The sequence below is a fragment of the Lygodium microphyllum genome, chromosome 12 (genome assembly GCF_053477565.2).
Source record: "Lygodium microphyllum isolate KBCC chromosome 12, Lygodium_microphyllum_v1.1.10, whole genome shotgun sequence".
NCBI lineage: Eukaryota > Viridiplantae > Streptophyta > Polypodiopsida > Schizaeales > Lygodiaceae > Lygodium > Lygodium microphyllum.
This window is the reverse complement of record NC_141146.1, coordinates 6,919,537-6,941,202: the sequence shown is the minus strand read 5'-3', so window position 1 is coordinate 6,941,202 and position 21,666 is coordinate 6,919,537.

Genomic DNA, 21,666 nt, shown 5'->3' with positions numbered 1-21,666 from the left:
TTCGAGGATGTGAAACAAGAGCTAGCAAGAGCTCCCATTCTAAAAGCACCCAAAAGAGGTGAGGTGTTCTATATATTTTCAGCAGCCACCATGTATAGTATTAGCTGCTGTTTAGCCCAAATTTGGGAAGAGAAGTGGTACCACCTGATTGCTTTTGCTAGCCGGAAGATGGGGGCATCCGAAATAAATTATACCTACATGGAGAAGTTGTGTCTAGCGATGGTCTTTAGGACCAAGAAATTCAGGCATTATATTCTCTATGAGAAAGTTGTGCTTTATACGAAGGCGGAGGGGCTTCGATTATTGATGAATAAGTTACAGCCGCCTGATCGTCTAGAGAAGTGGTTAATCACTTTGCAGGAATTTGATTATGAAATCCATAGTAAGCCACCAAGGTTGCAAGGCATCGTGGAGTGCCTTGTGGACTTTGGGGAGCTGAAAGAATCTGTGGCTGAAGGTAGTGACATGGAGTCGTTATTCAAAATAGATACGGCGTCTATTCCCTCCTGGTATGCTGCAATAACGCATTATTTATCAATGGGAGAGGCACGGTCCGAATTATCTAAAGCTGAGAGAAGGAAAATTAAGCAACAAGCGTCAAAGTTTACTTTGATCGCAGGTACATTATATCGGAAAGGGGTTGATGACATCTATCGCCGATATGTGATGCCTAACGAGGTGCCATTTATTTTGGAAGAGTGCCATGATTCTGCTTGCGGAGGCCATTTTGCTGGATGGCTTACAGCACAAAAGGCTTTAAGAGCAGGTTATTGGTGGCCTGCCATCTTCCAGGATGCATTTGCGTATGTCAAGAGATGCGATATTTTTCAATGACATGATAGTCGAGAGAATAGGAAACGACCACTCACCCCTACTATGGCGATACTTCCATTTAAGAACTGGGGAATAGACTTTGTGGGTCCTATTACTCCGTCGTTGACTGCACAAAAGAGGTTCATCATTGTAGCAATTGACTACTTCACAAAGTGGTCAGAAGCACGTGCAACAAGGAAAGATGATGCTAAAGAAATTGCTAGTTTGCTTTTAGAGCAGATAATATGCCGTTTTGGTCCGCCGAAAGAATTAGTGTCGGACCGCGGAACCCATTTCCTGAATAAGGTGATCAAAAGTTTGACAGAGACTTGGCAAATCAAGCATAACAAGACAACCCTATAAGACAAACATTCCATGACATGTTTGGCCTTAATGTGTTGGAGGTATCTTTCTCAAATATGTCATGGAATGTTTGTCTTGTCAACACATTAAGGCCAAACATGTCAAAATGCCAGGGAAATTGCAACCACTTGACATTCCCCAAATGAAATGGAAATTCATTAGTATGGACTTTGTTGTTGGCCTCTGCCCCAAGTTCAGGGAGGATACAACTCCATTATGGTCATGGTAGATATGCTCACCAAGGTTGCACATCTTATCCCTGTTAAGACAAACTATAAAGCCTCAGACATTGCAAGGTTATTCATCAAGGAAATATTCAAAGTGCATGGGCTACCCAGAAGAATCATTAGTGATCATGACTCTCTCTTCACCTCACACTTCTGGAGGGCTATCTTCAAGGCCATTGGGACTCAACTATGTTTCAGTACAGCTTATCATCCCCAAATTGATGGTCAAACAGAACGAGGCAACCAAGTCATTGAAGATATGCTTAGGGCACACTGCTGTCGTGAAACCAAAAAGTGGATTCAATATTTGCCTCTAGTTGAGTTTGCCTACAATGTTTCTTACCAACAAAGCATTCAGATGATCCCTTTTCAAGCATTGTATGGGCACGATTGTCATAGTCCTTTGAGCTTTTCGGATCCAACCTTGAGGGTTGAAGCTTCAAAGCAGATGCTGGAAGACATGGATGACCAAATCAAATCAATAAGACAAGACATCCAAGCTGCCAAGGATAGATAGAAGGCTTATGCAGACTTGTAACATCAAGACAGATCCTTCGTTGAAGGTGATATGGTCTTCATTCGCGTACATCCAAAGAAGAGTTCCCTATCCTTGGGTGAATGCAAAACACTAAGTACAAGGTATTGTGGACCCTATAAGATTCTTAAGTGCTTAGGGCCTAATGCTTACAGACTGCAACTCCCTGAAAACCTAAAAGCTCATAATGTATTCCATATTAGTCTATTGAAAAAGTATGTGCCTAACCCTAGTCATGTGCTTGATGATCAACAAGTTGTAATGCCGAGCCAAGGAGTCCTTGAGCTACGGCATGACAGGATCTTAGATGTTAGGGAGAGGCATTTGAGATCTAGGACCCTGAGAGAATACCACATCCAGTGGAAATATTACCCCAAAGAGGATGCCACTTGGATGGATGAAATTACTCTCAACCAACAATACCCCTAGATCTCCTCGAGATGAGGAGGGGGGAGAGAATGTAATATTTCCGCAACAAAATATTAACGACTCTTGATCCCGCGCAAAATCAATTTCGAGTGATCTTCCGCAACAACGAAACTCTGGCCTAAGTGCTCCAGCGTCGTGCATTAACAATACAATTCCCGCATGGTGCATATGAATCCGTGGCTCGAAACCGCAAGCCACCGTAGGAACACCCCTTCACGGGAAAAAAAGGGATAATTTTGTAAATTTTTTTAATGTATTAACTCCCTCTCCTTCACCTGTTGCATGGCGGGGAGAGAGAGAGGAGTAGGTGTTATGGAGGGGCATGGGGAGGGGAAGCATGCTACCTGCCACTTGTGTGGCTACCCCCCCCCCCCCCCCCCCCCCCCCCTTCACACCATATAAACCCCCCCTCCCAAGCTTGGGAGGAGCATGGTGCTACTGTCGTTGTCGTGAGGAGCTACCCGCCTGAACTGCCATGTCACCAGGCTGCCGTTGCTGCCATCGCCTTCATCATCATCATCATCATCATCATCATCATCATTGTCCTCATCGTCATCTTCATCTCCATCATCATCCTCTCCACATCATCACCTTGTTGTTCCAGAATCTTGGAAGCTTCTATTGAAGCTTCCCTAGAACTAGTTCAACTGTACCTCTCGGTTTTTTTTAAACCGTGATTTGCAAGGCCCGATTCCTGCGCAGGGAAGAAAATCTCGGGCAGTAGTGACTTCGTATTGCATAAGAGAGCAAAGGTAGAGTTCACGGAGTCGAAGTCTACTTCATCGATGGCTCCTAAGAAAAAGTTGAGAGGAGCGTGCGTGGGAGCTTCCACCCAAAGTACGAGAGTGGAGAATGCCCCGATATTGAATGCCCAGGTTCCAAATAATATTCCCGCATGGAAAGGTTGCATAAAGCGTGTTGTAATTCACGTAGGGAAACTTAAATGCATCATAAAATTTATGTACTCGTTCAATTTACAACGTTTAGTTGCATGACGAGTACTTGCATTTGCTTGCACTTCCATGGTCAAGGGTAGTTGCATTTTTGAACATATGCTACATAAGTTAAAAGACGGAATTGTGCAAATGCATCCTTGTTGCATCACACAAAGGACAGGGTATATAACACATAATGCACTTATGTAATAATTTCCTGGTTGTGACTCGTGTATAAGATAACTGTAGACGATCATTAAATGATGTCTAAATAGTTGCAATGCATGGAAGGGATTTATGAACTTTGCAAATCGTATGCGATGATATTTACATTCTAGGTTGGGTTAGGTGATAAAGGAAGGATTAAATCAATGATGGACTCATGGCATTCGCTCATGCATGGAGTCCTTTTATCAAAGTTTGAATTTGGGAAAGGATGCATCTTCATTAAAATGCTAAAGCTTGAATTCGATGCATCAATGTAGGGTTTATAAGAATAGCTATGAATGTCAATCAACATCACATAGGGCAAGGAAAGGAAAGATCACTATAGATCCTATAGTTGCATAAGGGCAAAAGGTCTATGGTCTTGAAATTGCATGGAATGATACATCTCACGCATCTTGTAGTTACTTACATCTTTTAGGGAAAGTATTTGCAAGTTTAGAAGAAAAGTATTTGCATCTTTAAGGGGAAGATAATCTTTAGTCGTGGGTTGGTTAGATCAACTAAGTAATTTATGTGTAAATGAGTAGCCTACATGAAATTCATAAAGGTATGATTAGTTAGCATATGACGGTTACCTCAATGTCCTAGGTAGGGTTAAGCTATGTTAAAATTCTGCCTAGTATCGCACTTAGGATGCTGATTTAATAATTCCGATCCTAAAGGTCCTATCCACATTCTCGAAATGTTAGGATTGTCTAATCATCCGGGCAAGAATGATCTAGGGTTCTCACCCTAAGGGTTAGTTGACCAAATACTAGACCTCCGCAAGGAATTTAAGAACCCTAGGGCCAAAACGTTTATTAAGCCTAGTAGGGTTAGGGATTTGGATTGGGTCAATAGGACTCCCAAGCCCTTATCTTGATCAAAGGTATTCTTGATCAAGAAAGACCGTACGAAGAAAGATATAACCCCACAAGTCAGATACTGACACCTATCTCGTGCTACAAGCTGCTATGTCGTATGCTCTTGTGTCTAAATCACAAAAATGGTATTGCTACACTGTAGACCAAGTTTGGCGACTTTTAATTGCAAGTTAAATTTCCTACGAATTGAGTAATCATCTTGTTTCAACACTTGTCCTTGAAGATTGAATTGTCAAGCCAGAGTAGTAATGGATTTCCAAGAAAGCAATTGACCAGCCAAGTTAGGGCAACGAGGTTGTCCATGATTTATTGACTATAATTTAAAGAAACCTAAAGTAGTGACAATTTGGGTCAACATGGTATAAACCCTAAACTAGGGTTTTATTTTGTGTTTGTTTGTTTGTTTTGTTTTGTTTTTTTTCAAATATTTGGGCGTTGTATGAAAATATTTTAAAGTGAAAAATTAATGGAAAAAGGTCAAGGGGTGGTTGGAATTTTTTAGAAAATTTCAATTTTTTTTGTATTTTTTACTAATTTTAAATGAATTTTATGTATTTTTAGGTAATTTTGAATGAATTGTTAAATATTTAATTTTTGGGAGTTTTGGTTGTTGAAATTTACACTTGAAAATTTTTCCAAAAATGTGCATAAATAGAGGGGAAATTTTAGAAATTTTTTTGTAATTTTTTAAAGGTAATTGAATTTTAAAAGTAACTAAATCAATTAAATCATGGAAATCAAGTTAGTTTGGTAAATAGGTTCAAATCAAGTCAGCTAAGTCATGTTAGTCTAGAGAAGTCAGGTAAGTCAGGATAAGTCAAGTTAGGTGAGGCAAGGTTGATTAGGTTAGTCTGGGTTAGTCTAGGGTTGACTAAGTCAATTAGGTTAGTCTGAGGTCAGTCTAGGTAAGTTCTAACTAACCTAAAGTTAGTTAGTAGGGTGGGGACTAACGTGAGGTAGGTTAGTTAACTAACTATAGTTAGGCAAGGGTTAACCTAACCCTAGTGAGGTTAGTTTTTAACCTAAGTCTAGTTAGGTTAGGGTTAACCTAACCCTAAGTAGGTTAGTTTTGAACCTAAGTTAGTTAGGTTAGTCTAGAACCTAACCCTAGTTAAATTAGGTTAGTGATTAATCACGATTAGGTTAGTTTTAACTAATGTAAGGTTAGTTGCTAACCTGGGGTTAGAGGGTGGGAGGAGATGGGTTGGAGGAGGAGGAGGTGGAGGATAGGTGGAGGGTAGGTGGAAGGTGGTTGAAGAGTAGGTGGGCGGGGCTGGAGGGGGAGGCCAAGGTGGCTGAGAGGACGGGGGAGTGGCGGGGCCCTAGAATAGGAGGCGGCGGCAGAACGGTGCGCAGGTGGCGCTGTAGGAGGAGGCCGCTAGGGGAGAAGGAGGAGATCGAAGCGAGAGGGAGGAGGCCGCTGGGGGAGAAGGAGGAGACCAGGGGGCATCATAGGCGGCACTTAGAGGAGAGGGAGGCCGCCAAGAAGGGAGAGGAGGGCGTTGTTGGTGGAGGGGCACCAAAAGAAGAAGAAGAAGAAGAAGAAGCAGGAGAAACAGGAGGAGATGAAAGAAGAAGAAGAGGAGGAAGGGAAGGGAAGAGGAGGAGGAGAAGGAAGAACGAACCAACAGGTACGTAGGTGTTTTTTTTTTTCTTTTCTTTTCTTTTTCATTGTGTTTTTTTCCGATTTTTCTTTTTTCTTGTTTTTCTTTTTCCTTTTAGTGTTTTTGTTTTTTGAAAATATGGATTTGCCTTTGGGATTTATGTGTATGTGTTTTTTTTTCTCTTCTTTCTTTTTTTATAAAAGTTAGATTTTTTAAAATTATTTTTTTGAAATTGTGTATATAGTTTATTTATATTTTGTTTCGTTTGATATTAAATAATGAAATGTGTATGTGTGTTTTTTTTTCTCTTCTTTCTTTTTTTATAAAAGTTAGATTTTTTAAAATTCTTTTTTTTGAAATTGTGTGTATAGTTTATTTATATTTTGTTTCGTTTGATATTAAATAATGAAAAAAAAAAGAAAAGAACACATCCTCGGCCTGTGTGCTTGTGCGGGTAGGGGTAAAAAAATTTGCAATGATGGATTCAAACAGACAAGGATGGGGATGCGGGAGCCACGGACACCACTAGGCGTCTCGAGGCACGTAAAACCAAAAACAGGCGCGTTCACGCGCGAGGCGAGAAACATGGTTAACGGGAAAAATAAAGAAAAATTAATAAAAGCCAAACCGTTTGTCGGATCAAAAATTCGTAAAAAGAAAAAATGGGCCGGGAGATGAGGGAAAAATGTTGGAAACATGCAACACCGGTTCCCAGACAAAATCAGGGTGTTCACATGGGAAAAAAACAAAAAAAAACCCGAAAACACATACGGGCTCTCTCATATACAGTTACAATGTTTTGATAGAATTGACTATCTCTGGCTCTCTCTCTCTCTCTCTCTCTCTATCAATAGTACATCATATCCTCACTAAAATGCTCTCATAATAACCCTCAATAATCCTTCTTAGGTCATGGATGCATCTCCCAAGAGGTATGTCTGATATGAAGAGTCACCAGAGCTACTACAATGTCTTTTCATAGCTCACTACTGTCACTGTCACTTAGTCTTCTCTTCAATCTGCTGTACAAACGACCTCTGAAATGCTCATGATTGTACACTTAGGTGCACTGTTTGTACTTCTTTGCTCAAGGAACTAATTCAGAAAAAACAATTAATGCTTCAAGTTAAAAGCTTGGAGGGAGAGGCAGTATCAGTTACCTCCGGCTGTCTGTTTGACCCTATCCAAGGGAGTTGTTAGCCACGCTAGGTACGTGGACCAAACCCATCGCGAGAGGTCTCTCCATGGGTGCTACTTGGAGTAGGAGGACGCTTGGGTGCCAGGGGAGGCTCTGGCCGTAAATCCCTTGCCTCTGGATCCTGCACAAGAGGCCGACGTGACTCGAGATGGGATCTCGAGGCCCGCATACTAGTCAACGGGCGGAACAACTTGGAATAGCGATCCTTGAGGATTGCTGGAATAGCCTTCGGGCAAGTTATTTGATGTATTCCAAAGATTATGATAAATAAAGATCAAATGTTGAAAAAGGAACTTGCTTGACATTGTTTTTTTGTGTCAGTGCTTAAGTTACGTGAAGGAACCAATGTCTAATTGGTTAATTAAGGAAGCTATTTTTGCTTGTCAAACTAAATGTGGTAGGTAATTAGATAACTAAGCAACCCGAGGAATTGCGGTGGACGAGACTCTGGGTCCATCCTACAGAAGGGTGCTCCCGATTGGTTGGGAACTTTTCTCAAAGGAATTGACAGTGAGGTAACAATGACCTAGAATCTATAGAGCTAGAGTCCCGATTTATATTGTTTTAGGGGAACGGAATGGGACTATGCCTTACGGGCAGAGAGGTCGAGCTTTGCATCCCTCTCGTTTCCCATTCTCCTTGAACCAAGTGCAGTATAAATCCGCTTTGACCCTGATGTTTCTGCACAAAGTAGTTCGGGCTCGATGCTACCTACCTCCTAGGAACTTGACCATTAGTAAAACCCTGATTCAGGTCGGTCCTAAGTGGGAACGATTTCCGCTTTAGGTTGACCTACGGAACCGAAGTAATTCTCCCTGTAGAATTCTTCATGCCTAGCATGAGAATAGCACTTCAGGAACGATGGGAAGGAAAGGAGGCATGGATGCAATGCCTAGTTGAACTCAAATGCCTCTCAGGGACTCGCCTTCTAGCCACTCATGCGCTCATATGTGAGAAGGTACGATGCAAGAGTTGGTTTGACAAGCACGTCAGGCAGCGCGACTTCGAACATGGAGACTTAGTGCTCCTATACTCAGTTAAGGGGCATAAGCAAAAAATGAAGTTTAGATGTCTTAGACCTTTGAAAGTTCGTGCAATCAGCCGAACAAGCAACGTCAAGCTCGAGACTCTAGATGGCGAGGGAATAGGCTTCTTCAATGGCAGTCATGTCAAGAAGTACTACCCTCCCACACATCCTTTGCATGAGCCACCAATGTTGGAACTGCCTGTCAAAGTACGAGTAGCCACAATCATTGAAATTGATGATGAGGATGAGGAAGCCGTAGAGCTCGCATACCTATACATCACGATCACTGCTAAGCGAACATGCGCTTTCAATGCCTTGATCAGCGAGGGAGCAGACTTCAATGTCTTGACTCATGATCATTGGATCCAACTTGGCAAACCACCATTACAGCCCACTAATGCCAAATTAAGCCCATATGGGGGATGCTTGTATGCACTTTGGCAATTGCAGAGCCATCGTTTATATCGAGTTTGAGACTGTACCAATGATCTTCCACGTGTTTCCAAACGACAAAGACACAGGCACAGAGTCACTGCTAGGGCGATCCTTCAAAAAGCAAACTCATTGCAACATTAATTATGAGTTGCAGTGCATCCACCTCGCCATAGGCAACATTCGCATTGTTACAACTTTCAGCAAGGGCTATGCGACCTCATCATAGTCCACAAGGCCACCGGTAGAAGTATTAGCAGCCACATCTAAGGAGGGGGTAGTTCTAGGCCACCACCCACCAATTCTCAAGAATTGCTGCTCATAGTAGCAAAAGCTAAGGTCCAACAGCCTAGGTTTCAATGGAAGCCTAAACAGCCGCAACCGCCCCCTAGGAGTCGATGCACACATCCTCATAAGACCTGAAACTCTAAACCTAGGAAACCAAGGTGCTGTCATCACAGATTCATCACCTCTGTTTGGCCGTCAGTTTGAGGATGAAAAGCTGAGGAGAACTTTAAAGTGGTTCCCAAATTCTCAAATAAAGCACGCCAAAAGTTACTTGTGAATTTGGAGTCTCTATCTGAAATGATCTCAGAAGGCATACCATGTAATCTGAAGATATGTTGAATGAAAAGTCTTGCAGCTTGTGCGGATTTCAATGTTTTATGACATGGAATAAAATGTGATTGTTTGCTGAATCTATCAATTATGACCCAAATCATATCATGACCTTGAGGTGTTCTTGGAATACCTGAGATGAAATCCATTGTGATAGATTCCCATGGATCTTTGGGCACTAGAAGAGGTTGCAACAATCCTGGAATCTTCTGCCTATCATATTTGGATTTTTGGCATACCAGACAAGCCTCAATGAAGTTATGTGTATCTCTTCGTAATGTTGGCCAATAAAAGTAGCACTCAATTGCACTTAGAGTGGCTTCCCTCTCTCTATGCCCTGCATAAGGGGGTTCATGACTTTCTTTAAGCACCTTTTGTCGAACAGGAAGAGTGACACAAAGGCGATTGTTCATAAGAAGGTTACCGTCTTTGATGGAATAATCTGGATGAGAACCTCCTTGCTGTAAATTTGACCAAATTGCTGCAAAATTAGTATCTTCATCATAAGTATTCTTCATCGTTTGAAAATCTTCATGATGAGCCACTGTAATAGTTGCAATGTGAGGCACTCTAGAAAGTGCATCAGCAACTACATTTTGTTTCCCTGGAGTGTACACAATTTGAAAATGAAACATAGACAAGAAATTTTCCCATATTGCATGTTTCTCCTACAAATGCTTTTGAGTCTTGAAATACTTCAAGCTTTGATGATCAGTTTTAATAAGGAATTCATTGCCTAAAAGATAATGTTTCCATATCTTTAAAGCATGAACCACCGCTAAGAGCTCCTTTTCATAAATGTCATACCTTTTCTCCACATCATTTAGACGACGGCTTTCAAAGGCTACAGCATGGCCTTCTTGATTTAGCACTGCACCAATACAATCACCGCAAGCATCTGCTTCCACCACAAATGGTTTTACCAGATCTAGAATGATAAGAACAGGTCCAGAAGTAAGAGCTGTTTTCAACCTTGTGAAGGCTGCCTTCTCTTTTTCCTTCCATTGGAAAGAGATCTTCTTGTTTGTAAGGTCATGAAGTGGAGAAGCCATATGTGCAAAATGCTTGATGAAGCAGCGGTAATAAGAACATAAGCCAAGAAACGATCGCACCTCATGTACATCATGAAGATGAGGCCATTCTTAGATTATCCTGATCTTTTCAAGATTCATCTGAATCCCTTCAAAAGAGATGACATGCCCAAGGTAATTTATTTTATGCATGAAAAATTCACTCTTTTTACCATTTACCAAGAGTTGATTTTGTTGTAGTAATTGTAGAACAATTTCCAAGTGTTGATAATGCTCCTCTTCATTCTTGCTAAAGACAAGAATATCATCAAAGAAAGTACCGACATATTGTCGATGCTCTCTAAAGATGCGCTCCATCATTCGATTAAAGGTGGCTGGTGCATTGGTTAATCCGAAAGGAACCACCAAGAATTCATAAAGACCGTATGAAGTGCGGAAAGCAGTTTTGTGTACATCTTGTGGTATTACCCTAATTTGATGATTACCACTCTTTAGATCAATGTGGCTGAAAACCTTTGAGCCTCTTAGACAATCCAAAATGTTGTCAATTCTAGGAATAGGAAACCGATTCTTCATAGTGATTTTGTTGAGGGATCGATTATCAATGCACATCCTGAATGTGCCATCTTTCTTTTGAACAAGAAGAACCGGTGAACAAAATGGTGAGCTACTTAGCCTAATTAGCCCACGATTGAGTAGGTCTTCAACTTGCTTTCTGATTTCTTCTTGTTGAGAACGGCTCACACGGTATGGTGCTATATTAGGAGGAGAATTGCCTGGGATAATATCAATATGATGGTCTTCTGGCCTTTCTGGGGGAAGCTGATAAGGAAGATCTTTCGAAAAACAATCTTTATACTTTTCCAAGAGCTGAAGTTGCTCTTGGTTTTCAGCATTCATATTATCTTTTACATTAGTGACATAAAGCAGACAACATTGAACACAATCCTTAATTGCTCTAGAGACTTGCATATGGCTTACCATAGGTATGGTGTCTCCAGAAACTCCAGCTTGGATCTCGTACTTCTTGCCTTTGTTGGTGAGTTCTACCTTCTTTTTCTGAGAGAAGATGGTTGAATCTACTCTATGATTCCAGGGCATGCCAAGAATCACATCACAACCATCAAGGTCTCCGATACAGAAGGTATCTTCATCACTGTAGCCTTGAATTTGAAACTTGAGCTTGCCAATGTAGGGTATCACAGTCTTCACTATGTCACCTTCATCAACATTTAAGGCTCGGCGAACTTCTGCCAGAGTGTCCATCTCTTCATTCTTTAATCCAAGCTCTTTAGCTAATTGCAAGGAAATGATATTTTCATTGGCCCCAAGTTCTATCAAGAATAGTACTTGCTTACCTTGCAACTGTCCCCAAGCTTTTAATAATTTGCGCGTCTCTGGAGTGTGAGTTGTGTTTGCAACTACATCACTGATAGCATTGATTTTCACTCGCTACTTAAGCTTGTTGTCAGAAACCTTTCTTTGTCCCTTATTTGGACATTGCTTTGCTATGTGGCCTGTTTGTCCACATTTAAAGCACTTCCCTTCTTTCATGAAGCGTTGCTTTTCTTCTCCGTAAAGTTGCTTTGCTTGTGGGTATAGATTGGAGTGAAATTGAGGAGCATTAGGAGGTGCATAGGGCTTCATCTACTTTTGATTTGATGGCTCCTTTTGCCGCTGTTTTTGTCCTTCATTTGGGGCTGAATACTCCTCATCATCAGGTACTCTCTTGTTATCATTCTTTTGGAATGATTTGTTGCCATTGTGCTCCATTTCCAATGTCTCAGCATGGTCAATGAGTTCCTTGATACTAGAAAAATGATAATGATTAAGAGCAGTACGAAGTTTAAAATGCAAGCCTCCTTGAAACTTCCTAAGCTTTTTTGAACCGCTGATCTTCTTGAAATGTTGGACCTTCAAAAGTAGCTCCCAAAATCTCTTGGTATAGTCACCAAGTGACTCATTTTTCCTTTGCCAAAGCCGATCCCATTCCATTTTTACATCTCTTTTGAAATGAACAGGAAGAAATTGGCTTTGTATCATGCGAACAAAGGACCGCCATGATTTTGGGACAGCATGATCATATTCCAACCCCGTCTACCAAGTATGGGCTAAGTCAGTTAAATGTAAAGCTGCAAACTTAATCTTTTCCTTTTCTTTATACTTGTCACGACCATACAAAATTTGAAATTGACAAATAAACTTCAGAAGAAGATCAAGATTTCGAGAACCATCATACATACTGAACTTGATCTTCTTTTCAAGTTGAGATAGTGACTTAGTCTTCTTCTTCTTCTTATGCCTTCGTCCATGCTAGGATCTTGAGGTTGAAGATGATGAAGTGCTTGATGGGGATGAAGATGGAGATGAGGGTGAAGAATGTCGACGCCTTTGACGATGATGAGGTCTTCCACGAGAAGGGTGTGACTCTTCGTCACTAGAAGAGGGTCCATTAGGGTAGGCACCAGATGACTTTGAAGAAGAGGATGAGCTTCGACGCGATCTCTTTCTTTGTCTTGAAGTAGAATGGGACTGCCTCTTAGAAGTAGTTGGACTTCTTGATCGGCTCCTTTCATTGGTATGGCTTTGTCTCCTTGAAGTAGATGGGCTTCTTTCCTTGAATTATTTGGGATTCTCAACTTTTTCTAGTTTGAGAAGTTGCTCACGAATTTGCTAATTCTCCTCTCTAAGACTTTGAATGGCTTGAAGGATAGCACTCGACTGATCCATTGAGACTCTTAAGAAAAAAAATATGCTCAAGCACTCCATGCAAGGGCTGAAACAAACAAACTTATAATTGTAAGCACTACCAGTGTTGGGGGTGAGGACCGAGCCAAAGCTCTAATACCACTGTAAACGCCCCGAACAACGTAGTATTCTTAACAATTATGATATTCGCTTGTTTTCGAGATTTAATATAAAAGAGAATGCACACTTAAAGCTGAAAATGAAAATTACTCACAAAATTACAACCATGAAAATGTAAAAGTAATGGAGACAAGGTTGAGGGTTGAAGATGGGCAACCTCCCGAAGGAACGTATTTCTGCTCAACCCAAGTCCCTTAGGGAAGAGCTCAGTTACAATCAACATGAGAGTGAGAAGAAGTAATTCTTACTCTCACAAGATCATGCAAAGATGTACAAACACACATGCATTATCTATTATGCAATGATAAGAGCTGATTTCTTTACAGTATGAGAGAAGAAAAAGGGAAAATCAGTCTTTCTCCATCGTTGATCAGCAATACATGGATAGGGCTTGCTTCTGTTGCTAAAATGGAAGAAAGAGCTCGAGAAGGAGGTGCTGTAATGAATTTACAGGCTTGTTGTCCTGTAAAACAGCAGTGATAGAAGATGGAATATGGAGGAATTTGATAATGGAGAAGTGGGGGATGATGATGGAGATGGACGGGGCCAGTTTCTGGCTATCTGTGGGTGCTGTACATGAGTTTACAGCAAAGAAAAATGATGTTGAATGAAGAAAAACGAGCTCTTATTTATAGGAGAGGGGAGAGCTATTACAAAAGGGAAAAGTGGAGTAGCACAAGACAAGTGTCCAGCCACATGTCATGAGATGTGACAAGTGGTGGGACATTTGGAAACTTGTGTGACAAGTGTCTTGACACTTGTCTCTTCTCTATGGCCTTCCTTTTTGGGTTGAATATTGTCAAGAATAGAAACAACCAAATTTAGTAAGCACAGTTAGAGCACAGAACTTACTATTTTTAGAATGACATCCCTAGTTTTTAAGACTAGCATTTTTAGGCTAATTCGAGGCTCCTAAAATTTAGGGACCTCCTAAAATTTAGGGACCCCCAATATGGGTGTCATATGAAAGCTTTTTCCGTGTACATCGCAAAAATGGTATTCAAATCTTCATGTGACTTTCCTATGCAAAGAAATGTGCATTTCAAGCTTTCAACCCACACATGCACATTATACAAGCATTTCATGATCATGCCATCTTGTTGATTGTAACTGTTTGTTCTTGTGGATCTAGCCCATACTTCAAGGCATCAATCCTTTCTGTGTGCGAGTCTAACCCTGATATGCGGGAGTTCTAGTCACAGGTGCCCAATCGGGCCATATAGGTGGAAGTGTGAACTATCTTTTCTCTAACCCACTGCGTGGGTCCACCATAACCTGTGACCACTCATCAGTGGCTAGCTCCAATGCACTTTTCTTTATATCTAATTAGTGCGAAGGAAATAAATTTAATAAATCATTATATAGACAAATTAATGAAAAAGGATACAAATTCTGTTTCTATAGAGTTATGACAATCACTACACCTAGGGGTCCTCAAGTTAGGCATGCCCGGTGGCTTTGATTGGCTGGCTCCGCTCCTAACCCCCTAGCCCTTTTTGCTCCCCCATTTCATGCTTAGGGCCCATCAAGGGCAGGACATACCTAGGGAGGTAAGGCTCGCCTATGGTTAGACCTGTCACCCTAAGCTACTTTCACCGCACCTCCCTTTGCATGAATGGGGTCCTCGAGTGTGGGACACCACCCAGGCTAGCCTGTGGTTAGACCCAACTCCCCATTCCACCAACACGAGCACAATGCACTACACAATAAGGTAGACATCCCCCTTAGGTAGAGCGCTGCACCTTTTCCTTTTAGGCATCACAAAGGCAACAAACCACCGACTTTGGAGGCCCTTGTCATCCAGTTGCTATCCATTTGGCTTCTCCAAAAAATATCATTACCAAGCTTCCACAAGCACTTGAGTTTACATGTGGCCCTACCCTCACACGACTACTTTGCCAACTACCTATTAAACCCCAATAGCAGCCAAAAGTGCCATGGGACTGGCACCCGTCTCAGAGGGAGGTAATGTTAACCCCAATTCAAGAAGGTGAAAAAATGAATGAAAAAGCGAAAAAAGGATGGAAAAAGAGCAAAGACACGCAGGCGGCCTCTAAAGATAAGCTGGGGCCAAAAGTGTAATTTTAAATGAAAGGTGCCTCAAAAAACTCCAAAAAATTGTGTAAAAGAGTGCCAGGATTCCTCCTGTGCCAATTGTAAAATATTAGATGGGTGTAGACTAGAGGTATAAGGCTAGAAGAGGAAATAGAGAAAGGACCTTGCTACAACGACCGGTCATGTAAAAAAGGAATGGGTGCCCATGGGATTTTAGGGCTTGTATATAAAGTTCAAAAAGTGAATGGAAGCTCATTCTTTGGTGTGTGGCTAATAAGAGTTCTCTTCTTCTTCTCTTCTTCTCTTCTCCTTGCTTGTGTGTGCTCTTGAGAGAGAGTGTGTGAGAGTGTGAGAGAGTGAGTGTGTGGGAGTGAGGGATCAAGAGGGTGAAGTTCTTCACCATCTCCTCTTCTCTTCTTCTCTTCTCTTTTCTCGTGCGCGTGGCTATGGTGGATGGAGCTTGGAGATGGAGGAGGCTTGAGGGTGCTTGAGCTAGTATCTAGGATCATGGAGCTATCGGTGAGTGCGAGAGAGGAGGCAACTCATATCGGCATCAAGGTAAGCTTACTACACTCGTAGGATCGACGACGCGTCGGCTAGGTGAGAGATAGCCATTAGAGCTCACTTGAAAAGCTTGAAACAATAAGCGGTCTGTGGGTCTTGGCGGTTGAGCATGAGCTCCCTCTACATTTTATTTGGGAAGTATCAAACAAAAAAGCGAAAGCATGCTATTATAAATTGGGCTATTTTTGAGCTTGGAGATTAATAAATTTGTGCACCAGGCGTACATATGGTGAGCTTGCTATCCACCATGTCTTTTGACAAGAACTGCACATAGAACATGGGTAGTAATATAGCTTTGAGATAAAGTTGAACCATCCCCATCTAATCAATATCTACATTTACATAAAAAAACTATGATGGGAGCCTATCTTTGTATAGTGTCATGGGTTTTTGTAGTACCTTCATCAGAAGCTTGAGATAGTTACATATTGTGATGTAGGAGAGTCAAGGTAGTTGTTGGTGAACTCTCTCACAAAGTGACCGAAGGATGACACTAGGTCTGCAAGAGGCTGGAATAGGTAGGTCTTATCAACATGAGTGGCTCTTATGTTTGGAATCATGAGGATGTTGTATCTACCATGCTTGCTTTCTTCATACTCCTTGCCATGTCACCGTGGATAAGGATAATAGAGTGGATCCATGCTCTTATCTTCATGTGAGTAGTAGAAGGCTTTGCACATCCTCTTATTGTTTTCCAAGATGGGGTATCACTATTTTATTAGAAATGTCCATGATTGTCTTGGCTTCAACTTGAGGTATTTGTTGAGAATCAGCAATCACACTCAAAGTGCCTCTTTGTATGGAGTCTCAGGGTAAAGGACATGCAGGCTAACTTATCCCATATGCACAATGGTTCCTACTGCAGTTTCCTACTTTCCTATAAAGCATTGTACTTGCTTCCTTTTCTTAATGCAATGATAGTACTCTTTTCATTTCAGTAAAGTGTCAATGTCATTGTCGACATACACAAGATTGTGTTTATGAGTCCAAGTCTCAATCTTGGAACCTAATTCACTTGTGTAACAAACAGTGTCCATTCCATCATGAGTCTACACTTCTCTTTCCATCCTCCATAGCTTCCGGTTATGCCATGCTCTAGATCCCGCATTTCTCACATGGTATCAGAGCCCAGTTGGGCATGGCATTGCTTGTCTAGCCTCTCTTGATTCCTCTCAACCTCTATCCAGCTCACATCCAACTCAATGTCAGCTCATGACTCCATTTTTCAACTTGACCTTCATCTTGAACTGTGTCTGCCATAGCCAGGACTGCACCCTGCCTCCTTGGAGCTTCTTGATCTCCTTCCACACTCAATATTTTGACATGCTTTCTTCTTGAGATATCTTGTCTAGGTTAGGGCAAAGCCTCTTGGTACATCACAGTCTGACATTGGTCCGTCTATGCTCCAGCATTGCTCAGATTCGTGATTGCTGTCCAGATCTGCGCCTATGCTGGTCGTACGTCCGACTCTACCTCTGCGCTACGCGATTTACCCTGTGGGCTTAGGGCTTTTGAAGCTTACCCCATAGGCTTGCTTCTCATCAACCAGCACGCCGAATGATCCATCCCATGAGTTGCAGCAGCCCAAAAACCAGTCGGCCTTCCTATGCTCAATTGATAGATAGTGAGATCCAGAGCGTCAAGCCACTTAATTGCTAAATTCTTTGATATGTATATGAACAGTCACACTGTGTGTGAGGGGAGTGGTCCCTTGGACCTACTTTATTCATTCACCTTGAAGTCAAAGGCTAGCAAGGTGCTCGATTTTGCCTCTCCTAGTATCTTTGCATAGTTTTCTATAGGTTTTTCTCTTCTTCTTGTGATAGGAGTTCAGGGGAATATAGGATACTTTGTCACTTCCTATGATTGTGCTCTCTTGAAGGTCTATATCATGGTGACATATGCTCATTATGCTCTAGGTCTTCTTATTCTATTATTTTTTCCTCTAATTTGGCTGCATCGAGCTCTAGTGGTTTTGGTAGGTCAATGGGGGCATATCATGACTATGGGTTGGTGGCTCTATGGCAATGGGCTTTTCAATATTCTAGCCAAAGGGTATTTAGGTCTTGGTTGACTATATTTTCTATTAGAAGGTCCTCTAATAGCAATTTCGAAACTTTGGTTGGAATGGTGGTCATGGATTTATTGTAGGTAAGCATGTGATCAAACACTTGCATTGTAACCATGAGTTCTTCATTAGTGAGAGCCTTTAAAAGGACTCCTTCACTATGTATAATTGAATCATCCCATCTTTTAACAACATGAGTTGTTTTTGGCATTCTATTATACTTCTCTATTCTACCCTTTATCCCTAGTGTTTCCTCCACTAGCTAAGTTCAACATTTGCTTCTCTCTCTACAAATTGTTGGTCAAACTTTAGGGCATAGGAGGACATACTAGTCCTAATTTTTGAATTGTATTTCTTGATGAGAGTTGAGCATGTCATGAAATGAACATTGATTGGCTAGCACAAACATAGTTGGCTAGGCCATAGTTGGCTATGAGCTCTTGAGTGGTCTGGTACGAGTTCATAAGTCTTTCAAGGTCCATCAAAATTGGAACCAGAGAAGTCCTACTCTCCACATGATTACTTCCAAGTCAAAGTCATGCCTTTAATGTGCAGTGAACAGGTGTGGATAGCATTGGACGGGCTTGTTGAGTTTCCCTCTACAAAAAAGAAAAATTATCCATTGAAAAAGAATAAAATGTAATTCATCTCTCTCCACTTTACATGTTCAACCTCTTATCACAAAAAAATTTTCTACGGTAGGGGTCAATGTCTTCTTGCAATTTCTCTTGAAATGAGGAGTTGATAAGTGGTAGATTTGGAGAACAGCTTTAAGCTCTTCTCACTTTGTAGAAAAGAAGGCAAGTTTTCCAGCATGGGAAATCAGTTACAACGTGTGTAGCATTTTTTAAGTTTTGGTTTAATTAAGAGTGACAATTTTATTAATATTTATAGTAAGAGTGGTTTTATTGATGTATAATGGTTGTGTTAGGGACCCAACAATCATAGAAAGACCTAAATCGATCATGGATTAGAGCTTGGATTAGGGAACTTCCTCAACTTGTCTTTAGCTTGATTTCTTGAAAGCTTGAGCACTTCATCTGTGGTAGTAGCCACCATGGCTTTAGCTTGACCAGGTATACTTTGTGGTTCCATTGCTTTCGGGTCTTCTCAAGTTTATTCCAAGGATTGAAAAGGCACCATTACACATTGGTTGAGGCCTATTATGTTTATCTCAGCTTCAGCATATCTCAATCCCTGTTGGCATAGCTTGTATGGATTTTCTAGTGTAACGTGTCCACCTGTTCACTTGTAGGACACATCTTAGCAGCCCATCGGGAAGAGAGTCCAGAAAGCACCAGCCGGCACTCCCACGGAATGTCACCTGGTTTGCAATCTAGGTCTTCCCGAGTCTGCCACGAAGCGGAAGCATTCCGGCCGTTCCCACTTAGGACCCGGATGTAAATAATTTCAAATGCAACATTCCATGCAAATATGTGGTTCATGGACTTTTTTCTTCTATGCAATTATGATATTTACAATGATCATTTCTTTTCTTTGCCTAAACTATAAAGATTGACAATTTAGGGCTAACTCGTATAAACCCTATGCTGAATTTCAACAAGAACTATGCTCATAACCCTTCGCTTAATGCATTGAATTCAAGCTTTAATATGAAATGCATCTTTTTCTAAAACAACTTCGATAAAAGAAGTTTATACATGACAAATGTCATAAGACTATTGTTGACTTAATCCGTCCTACAACACTTAACCCAACCTAGGATGTAATTAACATCACATGCAACTTGCAAGGTACATAAATCCCTTTCATGCAATGCAACTACTTGGACAACATCAATGGACGTCAATGATTATCTCACATGAATCACAACTCGGAGATTATTATTTAATGCATTATGTGCTATTTCTTTTTGCGATGAAACCAAGGATGCATTTAGCCAAATCCACCTCATAACCTATGCAATATGCATTTGGGATTGCAACTTGGAAGTGCAAGCATTTTTCAAAGGCATGACATGCACTAACTTCGTAAATGAATGGATAATTGCGTTTAAAATTTCCAAATGTATTTAACTCGACTACGTGTATTAAAGACATGCTTAAATGCATTCTTTTTATGCGAAATCAATTTCTAAGAACCTGGGTATTGAGGTTCGGGGTGTTATCCACACGCGAACTTGGAGTAGAAGCTCCTGCGTGTGCGCCTCGCGTCTTTTGTTTGGGGGCCATGTGATGCAGTAATTTCATTCCAACAACTCTCCTCTGAGTCACTCCGTGTATTGAATCTACTTCTGTCCGTTATCTCCCTCCTCCCGCACAGGACACGGCCTTAGGGACTTGGTTTTAAATTTCCCAAGGAAGCACGGGGGAACCAGGCCTATGGAGGCTTAAGATTAGAAGCTTCCAAAGAAGCTTCTAATGCTTCTAAGTTAGAAACGATCGTGGAGAGAGAAGAATTTGATGGAGGAGATGATGTTGAGGATAATGATGATGATGGCGATGGGATGGGGTAGGTGGTAGTAGTGCGACAACAGGTGGCAGCAGTGTGGCGTGGCGGATGGCGACGGCCTGGGGTAGCATGACAGCTCCCTCGCTCTCCTCCCCTTACAAGCTCCAGGGGGGGTCATATAAGATAAGGGGGGGGGGGAGATAACCACCCACGTGGCTTCACATGCCTCCTCCCTTCCTCATGCACTTCCACCACTCTAGCTTTTCCACACTCATACTCCCTCTCCCTGCCATGCATCGGCTAAGGGGAGGGATTAATAATAAAAAAATTTGCACAAAATTTAACCCTTATCTTTTTGCCTTTTTTTTGAGAAGGGTGTTCCTGCTGCATGGAACTACAGGTTTCAAGCCTTGGCTCTTATGCTCCATGTGGCTAGAGTTTATTGACGCGCGCGCAGGGTAAGCACTTAACCACCAACATTTTACATGTGGGAGATTACTTTGGGTTGCATTTTTGCGCGGGATACATGATCTAAAATCATTAATATTTCGTGTGGAAATATTACATGTAGCATGTTGCCTTGGATTGACAAGTCACTTCTATATTGCCTCCTATGGCACTTGGAAATCAAACTTGGCAATCATCTTGAAGCATCTCAACACTTAGATGTTGTGGTTGGGCACCTATTGACATGTAGTAACATAGGGTTATGAAGGGATTTCATCAAAGTTTGAAGCTTGTTTATGCTTCTCTTTGTGCCTATTGGTTCTTGGATCATTGACAGATGCTTGCAAACTATTTTGAGATGTTTCGTGGCTTGTATTGAACATATTTAGCTCATATTTCAAATTTTATTTCATTGTTGTAATAAATTGGGTAGCAAGCATTTGTTTGGGAAAATATTATGCCTAATGCTCTTTGATGCTTAATGGGTATACCACTTGGATGCATTGATAGTTGGTTGTCATGTATTGAGCTATGCTCATGAAATGCTTTGAGCTTCACATTTGAGCTCCATTACATGTCTTGGAGCTTTGGCTACATGCTTTGGTTGCTTCAATACTTGTCAATTGTGGGCTCAATGACTTATTGAGGCTTATACTCTTTGATATACTCTTGATGTATCTTGGACTTGGGATGGTCATATACTTGATGCATTGACCTTGCAAAGCTCATTTAGCAGTCAAATTTGCTTTAGTGGGAGCTACTTCAAGCTACTTGTTGCTACTAGAATTTGAGGTTTAGGTTTTATGTAGTTGAGCTTGACCTCTCGAGATAGTGGGACTTTTTGTTTATATACATGCTCTCTTGATACTCACTAGATGTAGTTACCCTCCTAGTGGTATGATTTGATTACATGTCTTGGATGCCAGCACTTATCTCTATCAGCATGATA